Genomic DNA, 14,041 nt, shown 5'->3' with positions numbered 1-14,041 from the left:
AGATCTCAAAAGAGAGCAAAGCAAAAGACTTCTGATTTGTAAGGTGAGACTCTAGTAGGAAAAATAACACATGTAAATAAAGAATCCTACGAGCAACATTAAATATAAAAGGTAAATATGGCCTTTCCTAGACATCACAGTGGACTGTAGCAAAAAGGGACTTTGGAGATTCTTTTTTTTTTTTTAATTTATAATTTTTTATTAGATATTTTCTTTATTTACATTTCAAATGTTATCCCCTTTCCTGATTTCCTCCCTGAAAACCTTCTATCCCATCCTCCCACCTCCTGCTCACCAACCTACCCACTCCTGCTTCCTTGTCCTGGCATTCCCCAACACTGGGGCATCAACCCTTCTCAGAACCAAGGGCCTCTTCTCCCATTGATGTCCAACAAGCCCATCCTCTGCTACAATATGCAGCTGGAGCCATGGACCCCTCTAAGTGTACTCTTTGGTTGGTGGTTTAGTCTCTGGGAGTTCTGGGGGTACTGGTTAGTTCATATTGTTGTTCCTTCTATGGGGCTGCAAGCTCCCTCATCTCCTTCTGTCCTTTCTTTAGCTCCTCCATTGGGGACCTTATGCTCCAAGTGTGGAGCAGAGACTGAAGGAAAGACCATCCAAGCCTCTACTTTCAAAAGAAAACAGATATATAAACTGTAGAAAGGCAAACTAAATAATATGAATAGAACTTGCATTAAGGATTGCTTGGAGAATGACACAGGGTATGATGTATTATTATGAATCACAAGGAATATTTTTTATGGACATGCTCATTATCTTATTTTTCCCCAGTGCTATGGACTAAACAGGAAGCCTTGTGCTTACTAAGGAAATAATCTTCCTTTGCACTAAATCTCCATGTGTTGCTGACATGTACATGTCAAAACGTACCTAATCTCTGTCTCTGTCTCTGTCTCTGTCTCTCTCTCTCTCTCTCTCTCTCTCTCTCACACACACACACACACACAAACACACACACACATACACACACAACCATAGTCCACAGTAAAACAGATTTTAAAGGAAGACAATATGTGTGGTATTAAATCTACTGCATGCACAATGTATATTAGTTTTGGCAAATGCATCTGTGGTTATCACTTAAGAATGTCTGATTATCCAAAACATGTCATTCTTCTTAATACCAAAAGGAGGCAATAAATTGTAACAATGGCTACCAAAGAATACAACTGTTCCATTTCAATGAAGCATAGAGTTCTGCACTGTATTGGTCTGACAGAAAAGGTTATGTACCTGTTGATGTTAAATATCTGGTCATGGAATTAGAATTCATATTCCTCAAAACATGGTAATAAAAATATGCTACATTTCACACACTAGAAAAGATGAAGTTACTAAAAATATGTACAATATCTTTTTGTTCACACTGTACAAGGTTTTGAGGATTTAAAGGTTAGTAGGATGTGGTCTCTTCTCCCTGGAAGCTTGAGACAGATGATAGATTGATACGCATTGAGGAAGATAAGCAAATCAATAAGAGATAGCTAGAATCTCACAAGAGAGTCATGAAAAGAATACAGTAGAGTGTAGATGGTAGGAACTCATCTGAGGACCAAAGAGATGGTATTTCCATTGGTTCTTGAAAAAGAAATATTTTAACAGTGACAAGAGGGTAGAGGTTGACTACTAAAGAACTGTACAGAAGATAAGCCTAGAAAAGAACACAGTGTATGGGATGGTCATGAAATTCATTTTGCTCAGAGGAGAGGGAAAACACAGGGAAATAAATCTGAAGTCAGTTAGAATGATTGCTTCTTTTGCTATGCTGCTAAAAAAAAATCTACTTGGGAAAGGAGAGTTTTATTCCACTTTACAACTGTCAGGTCACACTCCTGGGAATCACTATGGGAATCAAGGTAAGAACCCAATACAGAAACTTGGCGTTAGGAACAGAAGCAGAGTCCATGGAGATTTGCTGCCTACTGACTTGCTTTTATGATTTTCTCAGTCTGCTTTCTTATGGTACCTAGAATCACCAGTCCTGCAGGGTCATCATCTCCAGTGAGCTGGGTCTTCCCATACCCATCCTCTATCTTTTTTTTTCTTCTTTTTTTAAGCCTACAGCACCCGATATTCCCAGACGGTCTCCCATCCAAGTACTAACCAGGCCCAACCCTGCTTAGCTTCCGAGATCAGACAAGATCGGACGCGTTCAGGGTGGTATGTCCGTAGATCCTCTATCTTTTTTTTTAAAAAGACCCACATAGCTATATTTAGGCTGGCTTGCCCTTCTTTCGCTCTCTGCTCCATAGTTAATCTCTGCAACTCCTTTCTTGGGTATTTGGTTCCCCCTTTTAAGAAGGAATGCACTGTCCACCTTTTGGTCTTCCTTCTTCTTGAATTCCTTGTGGTTCGTGGGTTGTTCTTCCTGTATTCCAGACTTCTGCACTAATAACCATTTATCAGAGAGTGCATACCATGTGTGTTCTTTTGTGATTGGGGTACCTCACTCAGGATGATATTCTCCAGATCCATCCATTTCCCTAAGAATTTCAGAAATTTATTGTTTTTAATAGCTGAGTAATACTCCATTGTGTAGATGTACCACAATTTCTGTATCCACTCTTCTGTTGAGGGACATCTGGGTTGTTTCCAGGTTCTGGCTATTATAAATAAGGCTGCTATGAACATGGTGGAGCATGTGTCCTTTTTACCAAATACCCAAGGAAGGAGTTGCAGAGATTAACTATGGAGCAGACAGAAGGAAGGGCAAGCCAGCCTAAATATAGCTATCTCTTGAGAGGCTCTGACAGTACCTGACTAATACAGATGTAGAGGCTCACAGACATCTATTGATTTGAGTACAGGATCCCCAGTGAAGGAGTTAGAGAAAGGATCAATGGAGCTGAGGGGTTTGCAGCCCCTCAGGATGAACAACTATGAACTAACTAGTACCCTCAGAGCTCTCAGGCTCTCAACCACCAACCAAGGACTGCACATGGAGGGGTCTGATTGTTCTGGCATCACGTGTATAGTAGAGGATTGCAATTTGATCATCAATAGGAGGAGAGGAGCTCGGCCCTGTGAAAGTTCTGTGCCCTAGTGTAAGGGAATGCCAGGGCCAATAAGTGGGAGAGGGTGGGGTGGCAGGCATGGGGAGGGGGGAGGGAACAGGGGTTTGTTTTTGTTGTTTTTGTTTGTTTCTTTGTTTTTTGGAGGGGAAACTGGGAATGGAGAAATTTACATGTAAAATACTCTGGGAGGATTTTAGGGTACAAAAGGGAAAGAAGAATGTGATGTAATTCTATTTACTTAAAATATGTTTTTAAATGTTAAATTCAGATAAACTGAAATTATGTATCTTTTCTCATCATAATGCAATAAAACTTAAATCAATTAAAAAAAAAGGACCCATATAGTTTTGCTTATAAGTTAATCTAGTGGGGGTAGTTTTTCAATTGAGATTCCCTCTTCCAAAATTTTCTACAGCTGTGTCAACTTGACATAAAGCTCTCTAGCATGCCAGTATAGTAATATCTTTGGAACCTAGACATAATTGAAGCATAAGGACTTTACTCATATAAAGTATATAATGAATATGAAAGTAGCATGAATATATACTATATCAGCTTAGTAAAAGCTAATTCATACATTAAATAATTAATATAAAAAGATCCATTAAATGGTTGAAATTTTAAAAATTGTTTTTATTTCTGATTGATAATAACTGAATATACTTATAACATACAGTGTGATATTTTGATATATAAATAGCTTACTAGCAATCAAAAAATATTTGATCTCTCTATCATCTCAGATAGTTCTCATTTCTTTGTATTCTGAATATTAAAAATACTTTTTACTAGCTCTCCTTAGATATACATTAATTGTTCTCCTTTATAGTTGTTTTACTATGTCAGAGACCATAGGCCTCATATCCAATAGTGTCCCTATATTATTAAATATTTTGTGTCCATATTTTCCTCCTCCACATACTTTCTAGGCTCTGGAAACCACTATTGTTTTCAATGTGATGGCTGGTTTACTTCAGAGAACCTGAAAAGAGCTCATACTAAGCAACCATGCATCTCTTAGAGTCTAGGAAACTTTTAAACCCTAGGAGGACAGAAGAAAGGAGGGACTATGTGCATGAGTCAAGACTAAGCTGTTCTTCACAGATAAGGTTAGCCTTTTGCAGTTAGGTGGTGGCTGAAGAGTTTGAAATGGGGTGCAAAGCAATGTTGTGTTCAAGATGTTTCCATAGGTGCTGGGATTGTCTTGGGATCAATCTCTTGAGTATAAAAGCTGGGGAAGTTGATTCAAGTCTCTACAAGAGCAGATAAGCACTCTTTCCCTCTGAGCCGTCCATCTATTCCATCCCTCTCCAACCTCCAATTTCACCCCTGATTTTCTGGGGGAAAGGCATAGGTCTCCCTATGTATTTCTGGCTGTCCTAGAACTAACTCCATCTAACAAAGTGTTTTCAAGCTCATAGACATATCTGCAACTGTCTCCCAAGTTTTACAACCAAAGGCACATGTCACTACATCAAGCCACTTTCGAATACAAACTCTTGCATCAATGTCTGTAATAAATATATTTCTCAACCAAAGTTTGGATCTTGGTTTTATATTTTTGAACCACTTTTCTGCCCACTCCAAACCCCAAGTTAGCCTCAAATTCATTATGCACCCAAGGTTGATCTTTAACTTCAAATCCTACTGCTTCCATCTGATGAGTACCTGGATTGAAGACATGTGCTACCACTGCCAGTGGTTCTTCTTTTTAATGGACAAGTATTTATGTGTCATAATATGGGACTTTGCTTTAAAGTACTCTGATCCTGGGAAGAGTATATGGGAGAGATGGACTAAAATTGAGTGATAATGTGGGTGCCAAGGCACATGAGTGGAGGTCAGGGACAATTTTCTGGAGTTGGTATCTCCTTCTGCCATGTACTTGACAGTCTAAATCAGCTGGTCAGCTTGCCTAACAACCACTTTTAATTGACTAAGCCATCCTACCAGATGGAAATTAGTAAGTGTTATGGTGGGATAAACATGAGTATATAGATATTCAATCTCTTATTTCCTGCTTTTATATCTACTTATAAATTCAAAATAATAAATGTTAAAGTAAATTTTAACCTTTACTTTAATGAAAATATCTTTTGTATAATCAATAAAATTGGAATGATATAACTAAATATTATTCTGTATTAAATGATTTTTCAATATAAATCTAGGTAAATTTATGGTATTTTTCTAACAGTTAAATATTTTACTTAATATAAAAGTTTGCTTATATATTACCATGGAACAGAAACACTCCTTAAAAATATTGGCTAAATTTAGCTTCATTTTGGGAAATAAAAATATGGCATATTTGACAGAGACCTGTCCTAGAATTCACAAATAACAAAAGTTATGGTTACTACTCTTGGTTGTGTACCATAACCTACTGCTGAATGCAATGCCCTCTTTGAATATAAGACACGGAGAAATCAAGCTTAGAGTGAGCTGGAAGCATCTGGCTAACTAACATTTACAGTGTTGGAGGTGCTATGTAGTCTGCAGGGGGAAAAATGTGTCCGTATTCAACAGTATTGACTTATCAGACAACATACACCATCTGATGCAATAGTGCCATGACTGTTCCAGGAACAACCAACCACTCACAATTGGATCTTAAACTCATTCAGTGCAAGGGAAAACATACCTGGCTTTGTAACCTTTGCCAAAAGTCTGTGGGTAAGGAAGTCTCAGGTCTATGGAAGAGTCACTGATGTTTTGCTAAATGGTTGTATAATTAATCTACCTCTCAAGACTTATATTTAGACACATAGACTGTTATGGCTTTCAGATTTAGGTAGAGAAGCTTCTTTTGGCAGTGTATAACAGCCAGATCAGAGATTCACCAACCTGTCAAACTGCTGAGATAGGATAAGCATCCTAAATGAGACATTGATATTATCCATCCATTCATCCACCCATCAATCCCCATTATAAGATGTTAAGTGAGGCATAATATGAAACTAAAAATAAAATAATAATTAATAGAACAATTAGAACAACACACTGCAAAAAAATTTTTCAAACTCTTTACTTCTAAGTTTGGAACTCATTACTAAAGAGAGTAGGCTTATTTTCATTAACCCCATTAGCACCAAAATACAATGTTTCAGTAACTACAATATTGCAAATATATATGACTAGATAGCTACTAAATGAATAAAAGGCAGGCATCATATAAAATATGAGTACACTGGAAAAGGAAATGATTTATTTCCTGGGTAGGATGCAATGGAACAATGAGATTTGGTTATATTCTTTGAATAGTTTCTAACTTAATAAGCTATTATGTCTAGATATTTTTTATCTAATATTTGTAGATCATAATTGATCACAAGTAAATGAAACTGAAAGAAGCCAAATTCCAGATGGGGACCAATTATAGAGTAGAAACCTTGGATATGGAAAAAAGTGTTTTTTCCCTGAATGAAGCCAGATGGTAATTTTAATTAACCTTGAAATTTTCAAAGACTACTGAGATAGCCAACATATCCACACAACTTTCTGTGTTGGTGTTGTTCCAGCCTGGACGTTCATGTGAGGATGTACAGAGTTTAACATAGATCATGAGAGATGTAGGATGAGAACTTTAAGTGATTTATTTGATTCCAATAATTTCTTTATTGTCCAATGGGAATACCAATATAATTCAAATTGTAAGATTTTGTAAGGTTTTGATGAAACAAAAATTATAATATACATATATATATATATATATATATAAAACATAGACTTGATATAATATATACACTCTAAAGTTAGTTATCATGATTATTTTTATCTACATGTGAAAAAAACTTAAAATGACCAGTGTGGAAACAGCTGTTTTTTCATACTGGACACATATGGTTCTATGTTAAACAGAATTGAATTGGATGTCAGGATACCTGGCTTTTGCCACAGCCTTGAAATTAATAAAGTGGTAACTTGATGTCTTTAGTCCTCAGAATTATTAAAAAATTCTATAAAAGTAGAGATCTAGTGTTAGAACATGATTCAAGAAGGAAGATGTGCCAGGGTAATTATGAGTGCTTGTGAGAAAACTCCAAGAAAACAAGACAAGAGTTGTGTGACCTCAATTTCTTCAAACACATGAAATTGTTCTTGGAGTATGCTTTCATCTCCTAGGTGTAATGGAATAGGAACGAGTTAGATTATTCATTGCAACTGGCTATTGTCTTTGCTTGTCCTTGCGATTATATGTGTGCTGAATGCATATGACCTTCTTAATCTTTAGGTACAAATCATCTGATGCTCTGAATAAAGTTACCTATTGTTTGACACTTTAGTTTGTGCACTATTCTGCTCCATTCTCCCAGTTTCCACTGTCAATTAGAGCTGCAAAAAAACTTTAAATAGCTACTGGGTTTAAAATGTTCTGGAGAATTCTAGAAAACCAGGGATTGTCTTCAATGATCCTCACTGGTGGCAAAAAAGGAATCAAGCATATCCCTCTATGTTCACCTGTCAATTTGTTTCAGCCAGAAACTAATTTACATTTTAATTCTGGATCATTTAAAAGGATTTTGCTTGCAGCTATGTGACCATGAAAATGACTCAATTTCACAATTGAAAGCTTCGATTAAAACCATGTAGCTTGAATACTTTTAAGAACTAAATATTTAAGAAAATTATAAAAGTACTCACGATTATAACTTGAGATAGAAAAATTACAGTTTATTAGAAATATGACAGAAATTCCTGTCAAAGATGACAAATATAATTCTTAACATGTTTTATGATTTTAGCATAATTCTTTTAGATATCTTGTTTAAAAGTTAGCATTAGTCCACCTTAAAGATACTTCATTTATATAAATATAAGTGATAGATTTGGAAAATAGAAATAAATTCAACCAAACTGAAAATATCACACTCACTTCTTTACAATGAATAACTAATTAGGGAACAGACTAATAAAAGAGTAGAACTATTTTAAGGTATTGTTGTGTGACAAGACTTTTCCTGGCGAGATGCAACACATGTCTACTCAAACCAGATTCATAGCTCACTACAGATTAAAGAATGCATACCACTAAAATCTAACTTTGATGAACTAATGAGTTTTATTGCAGTAATTTACAGGGTTGTGTGTGGAGGTTACTTATAGGAGAAGAAATTACTAAGAGGCAGCGATGCAATCAAAGTACTCCTTCCCCAGCATGGGTAACAGAATATAAAAGCTGAAACTTGGAGCACAGTACACAGCCTGTAGTCAGCTTTCCAAGTGATTCCATTAACCTAAGCATCTTCCAGACAGTCCACCTGTTTTTTGCATCTTTTAGAAATCTGGCTTGATCTCAGTGTTTTCTTTGCAGCCCAGTTTATCTGGGAATCCGCTTTGCAGCTTGTCTTGTCTGAGAGTGACTCTCAACAGTCTTTGTTGTTCACTCTTGGAAGGAAAAGGCATAATGAATCTGCTCAGTTTCAGGAACTTCCTGAAGATTTTTTGAGTTGTTTACTTTTTTCTTAGGAGCCCTCCTTGCAGGATGGAATGTTTCAATCTCAGAGAAAACTGTTACACAACAGGTGCTCTCTAACCTACTTTAACTTTAGTCTGTGGATTGCTTTGTCCAGGCAAGTTTCACTTACTGTCCACACCTCTTTGTCTAGCATCCTGGCAGAGAATAGGACATAACCCTTGTCCTCTGGGGGAAAACCTTAGAAATGAGCTGTTAGAAATAAAGGGACTTGATGTAGTCTAGTTGTGATAGGGAAAACTCAGAAAGGTTTTATATTGTAGAAGTTAAGTTCTTCCACCGTTGAACAGTAATGAATGGATAATGTTTCTGGATATCTAAGAAATAGCCTAACCAAGCCAAATAGCAGGAAGAGGATGAAAGTATCTTTCAATCTGTGCTTTAGAAAAAGATAGGAGAAAACAAAGACTCAAAGACTAGTTTAGTCACTTTAGTCATTAAGATCCTGTACTAAATCCATCAGGTCTAATAGCATCAGTGAAGATGATCAATAGCCCCATTTGTGGTAGCCATAATCATTTAAGATGACAGTCTCAAACATGGGACAACCTCTGAGAATATCTTCAAGGAGCACAAACTTCACATTTCCCAACGCAAAGTACAGCTGTGTGCATAGCCGCAGGAATCACATTAGCTTCACTGAAAGCAGAAGCCAGATAGATGGATGGAAGCAGCTACTGGAGTTTCATGATTATGAAATTAATATTTATAACATAGTAATTAAGCTATGGCAACACTACATATTGCTTACTAGCTCCTGTAGAAGGTGTTCTTGCCAACAAAATTCATTTCTGATTTTTGTTAACTCTCGATGTTCCTGTTCTTATTGGAGTAAAAAACAAAAACAAAAGCAGAGCCATTGAAATTCTTCAGTAGGACAGGACCTTGTGCTTTGTGCTATTTTGAGGGTTTTGAGGGTTGAAATAGACAAGCAGAGTCTTTAAACTCTCAAACTTAAAACAATAAAATTTCAAGATCCAAAGTAATTTGCTTGTTATTAAAAAGCGTCACAGCTTTTTAAAATTTATTTTCTCTTTCTTCTGTAACTGGTATGGATCTTATTCTCTTCTTTTTTTGTTTGAGAAGCTTCTTCCTTCCTGGTAGTAATGAGGTTGGCACCACAAACACAATCCTGATCCAGATTTCTAGCCTGCCTTTAAAGAAGGCTCTTGGAGCTGCAGGGTCTTGGTAAGTGGTTGCCAGCTTACAAGATTTTAGTCCTTAAAGGGATCCCTGCTTTCTATGCGATTAGTTGTTAGCTAAGCTGGCCATTTGAGAGACCTCTGTATGCAGCAGAACTTCTGCGCACTTACAAAATCTCTAGGTTTTTTTTTTTTTTGGAATTGGCAAAATGAATGTATTTCTTGTATCATAGGGGTAACTCAAAGCTGCTTGCTTCTGTAATCCATGTCCTGTGTTCAGAATATCAGTTCTACAGGAACATCAATCCAGGCATCCATTGTACAGGATAACTATAACTTGAAGTCTGTATGAGAAGCAGGTTCACTGAGCAGGGAAGCCGACAGGGTGATAATGTAGGAATAAACCATCAGCACAGTACTAGCCATCTCAGAACCCCGAACAACTTATGTTTATCTATGTTTTCTGCACTATAACAGTGCATTTATAGGTTTCCAACGAAGGAAAAGAATTTTGATGTTAGGCTGAGGATAGAGGCTCTGTATCCAAGCCCTTCAGTATCTTACAGCATATCTGAAGCAAAACCTTTGGCCTCTGAATTTCTAGGCCATGCTGTGAGGAGCACTTTCTGAATTACATACTGTGGAATGTAAAACATAGTTCATTATAGATAGACTTAATATGTCCCGGAGTATTTAGGGATATGCTTTGTATGCAAATAAATATCTACTATAAGTAGATCTTCTACCACTAACCTCATAAGCACCCCCTACAAGCAATATCTGCCGCTAGCATAGTTAATGAAGTTCAACAGAATAGGATGGAAAAACACTTTCCAATAGCAAGCTAAATCCAGATAAAATTTCTGTTATTGGAAATAAATACACCAAGAAGAACATAATCAAAACAAACATTGTTAGATGCAATCAGAAACAAGCTGCAACTTTCACCCTGAAGTAACAATGTGGCAGAGGGGGAAGTAAAACAGGTGAGACTTCTGAGGCATTTCCAATCAGATGCAATGGCTTATGAGTAAATGCCAATGTGCACATCTTATCAAGTTAATAATCTTTTTTATCATAATATTTTTATTGATTATTTGGAAATTTCATATACCATACCTTGACCACATTCATCTCCCAGTCCTCCCAGGTCCACACCCCAAACTTGTCACCTACCCTAAAACAAAAGAAGAAAAAAAGAAGAGAAGAAGGAGAAGGAAAAGGAGAAGGAGGAGGAAGAGGAGGAAGAGGAGGAGGAAGAGGAGAAGAAGGAGGAGGAGGAGGAGGAGGAAGAGGAGAAAAAGGAGGAGGAGGAAGAGGAGGAGGAGGACGAGGAGGAGGAGGAGGAGAAGTACTTCCTTCCACCAACAATTGCCAGAAGCCACCAGCTCTGACTAGCTTCACTTCAGTGTCTTTACCACAATTTTTAAGAGTTAAGGTGCCTAATCCATAAAGGAAATTGACCTGACCCCAAATAGTGATATATGATAGCCATGCGAGGGCTTTGCTTCTTTCTCTGTTAATAGGGGAGAGTATAATTTCCAAGAGACAATTGCTAACTTCAGATGTTCAAAATTAGAGACAACTGAATTACTTTCTGCCACATCATCTTACCACAAGAGATGGAAAGGTCTCTTTGGTTCACCTTAAAATTGGTAGTCAAAAGATTATGAGCCTAAATCCATCAGTAGACAAATTTTGCAAAAGTCAGAAAAAAATAATGCCACAGAGAATAAGCTAAGCTTGGTGACAGAAGGCAGTTTCCCTGCCATTGGTTAATCTCTGACATTTTGCCAATGCCAAAGCCATGTGTGCTTTCCTCATTGTTCTGTTTCCTGGCAGCAGACTAGATACAAACATGTGCACATGGTTTTTTCTAATATTTTGAATTTAAATGAATAATATCTCACTTAAAATAGAGAGTTCCAATTTAAAGTTCATGCATAAAAGTCAAGAGTAAATGATTGTCTATTGTCTAAAGTAACTTAGTATTCTATTTTATTAGATCAGAATCATTGCAACAATAAATAATCAAAATGTTTGGAAAGTAATGAAAAGATATACAAAGGCTTAAAATTGTCCTCTATGAGTTAGAGAACATTGGCTTGTATAAAAAAACTCAAAGAGAGTAAACAAGAATAAAATAAATAACTCAAATAGTACATTAATTCTGTTTTTAAGGGACATATCTTTAGTAAATAGACACTAATTTTAAAATACCAGTGCGAGCCTTCAGGATGGTTCAGCCAGTCAGTGTGCTTTCTTCCAAGCCTCATGACTTTAATTCAGTCCACATGTTGGAAGATAAGAGTTGCTACTACAGATTATCTGATGACTTCCACACACATGCCATGCTTGAATGCATCCAAATAAGTAAATGAAAAACAGAATATAATATAAAAATACAAATGGAAAATGCTAGGCAAAATTTATTTTTAAAGTAAGCACTCTTTTGTGTAATTAATGTATGCTAATTAAAAAGGAAAACCACAGTCCAGGCAATATTAACAAAATAGTATACAATGTAAAAATGATTTTATAGAGAGGCCTGTTTCAATGAGGCACAAACACAAAGCCCGTTTTGCTACAGGCAACAGTCGGTAGCCATTATTCTTCTGGTAGAATCAGTTCAAAGGTCACAAAGAAAACCCAATGAGTTACATGGAGTCAAACAGATAAAGACATCATGGTAATAGGAAATGCCAGCACATTCTCCCAGAAGCTTTCAGACCAAGTGTATCTAACACTGTACAAACAGGATCCATAGGATAGACCTCTTGTCATCCTTCACAGCTGTTCAATGGAGCTATTTCTTCTACTTTTCTCTGCTTGGATAAATTGGGTTTGTCATGAATGGATAATTCCTGTTTATATTAATTTACCAAGCAGTCCCAATGAAGCTAATACAGTATACTCTTAAGTCACTATCAAATTCCCATCTGATTTGGGACATCGTATTTTTCTTTCTCTCATCGGCGATGCTGCAGGCAATCCTCTAGGTGATGGGATATGATAGCTGCCTTTCTCTTGACTCCTAGTTGCTTCAGTCCTTTGCTCCTTCTCTGGGATTAGGTCCTGCTCTATATCACTAACCATCAGAGACTAGAAATACAAACTTTGGGGAAGTATAACCTATCTATCTATCTATCTATCTATCTATCTATCTATCTATCTATCTATCTATCTATCTATCTATTCATCTATCTATCTATGTGAGAAAGAGAGAGAGAATACTCAGGCAAGAGAGTGGGCAAAATATATATTACACCTATTATATATCTACATTATTATCTTATATCTTATATCTTATATCTTTCTTATATGTTATATGTTATATAGATCTATTACACTCTGTGGGCAATCTGAATTGAAACACTTATGATGCTAAATAGTATGCAAGTTTCTAAAAAAATAAAAATATGACTACTATATGATCTAGCAGTCTCCCTATGGACTTAATCCAAATATCCCTGATGAATAAGTCATGAAAATGTAGCATGCAATTTAGCCCTTAACAAGAGAGACTTCCTGACATTCATAATTGCACAGGTTAAACTAGAAGACATCATGACAACTGGAGTAAATGAGCACTGAAAGAAAAACACTGTGTGATCTCAGTTCTTTGTGAATTTTATTTTTAAATACACAGAAACAGTATAAGAGTAGCCACCAAGGCAGAGAAAATGAAAAAGTCAGATGAGGAGAGAAGCACATATTTGTCAAAGATGGAAGCCTATACACCTGTAAGAACAATAAATTGCTGTAGAGCATGACTGCAGTTCATTAAATTGAGACACATAAAGGACATTTCCTAAGCCACTAGAGGTTAGATATTCTTTCCACAGGCTATGTCAGATGATGAAGTTCTTCATTCATTTGACTATAATCATGTGTTTATTATCATGTCCACAAGCATGAGAAACACCATACTATTTAGTTCAAATACAACAAACCAAACTTATTTTAGGTTATAGTAGAAGTGGTCTTATAGATAGTCGAAGAGAAAGTTAGGAATATTAGTTGCTAGTGATGGTAAACAGATTCACCTGAACTCATAAATAATTAGAAAAAAAATTAAAACAATGTGTGTCATTTCTTGCTTAGTTAATTGGAAAAAAAATGAAACCATGATAAGAGCAGTTGTTGTAGGGTATGGGAAGACTGAAAGTCTCATTGGAGACTGATGCTGTGTTGTTCACTGGAATGGACTCTGCTAACATCAATGCAATGCCTTCTTGAGCCATTCATTTCATGTTCAGAAAGGCTTATTTCTTTGCACAAAGGATGCCCAAGAATATTTATTTTGATATTGTTGGTAGCATCCAAGAATGGAACAAAATTAACTTTAAGCTATCAGGGAAATTTGAGATTTTCCTTTGAGTTATTTT

General features: G+C 36.3%; 1 non-coding gene across 1 annotated transcript; it reads right to left on the bottom strand.

Annotated features, from left to right (window-relative positions):
- Positions 1–2,076: 2,076 nt before the first annotated feature.
- Positions 2,077–2,195, bottom strand: LOC116075630. Its single transcript, XR_004112660.1, has one exon. It is a non-coding gene; the product is annotated as a 5S ribosomal RNA (ribosomal RNA).
- Positions 2,196–14,041: the final 11,846 nt, after the last annotated feature.

This window comes from Mastomys coucha, unplaced genomic scaffold, assembly GCF_008632895.1.
Source record: "Mastomys coucha isolate ucsf_1 unplaced genomic scaffold, UCSF_Mcou_1 pScaffold3, whole genome shotgun sequence".
Classification (NCBI taxonomy): Eukaryota; Metazoa; Chordata; class Mammalia; order Rodentia; family Muridae; genus Mastomys; species Mastomys coucha.
Note: the sequence above shows the minus strand (reverse complement) of the source record. Positions and strands in the feature narration are given on the sequence as shown.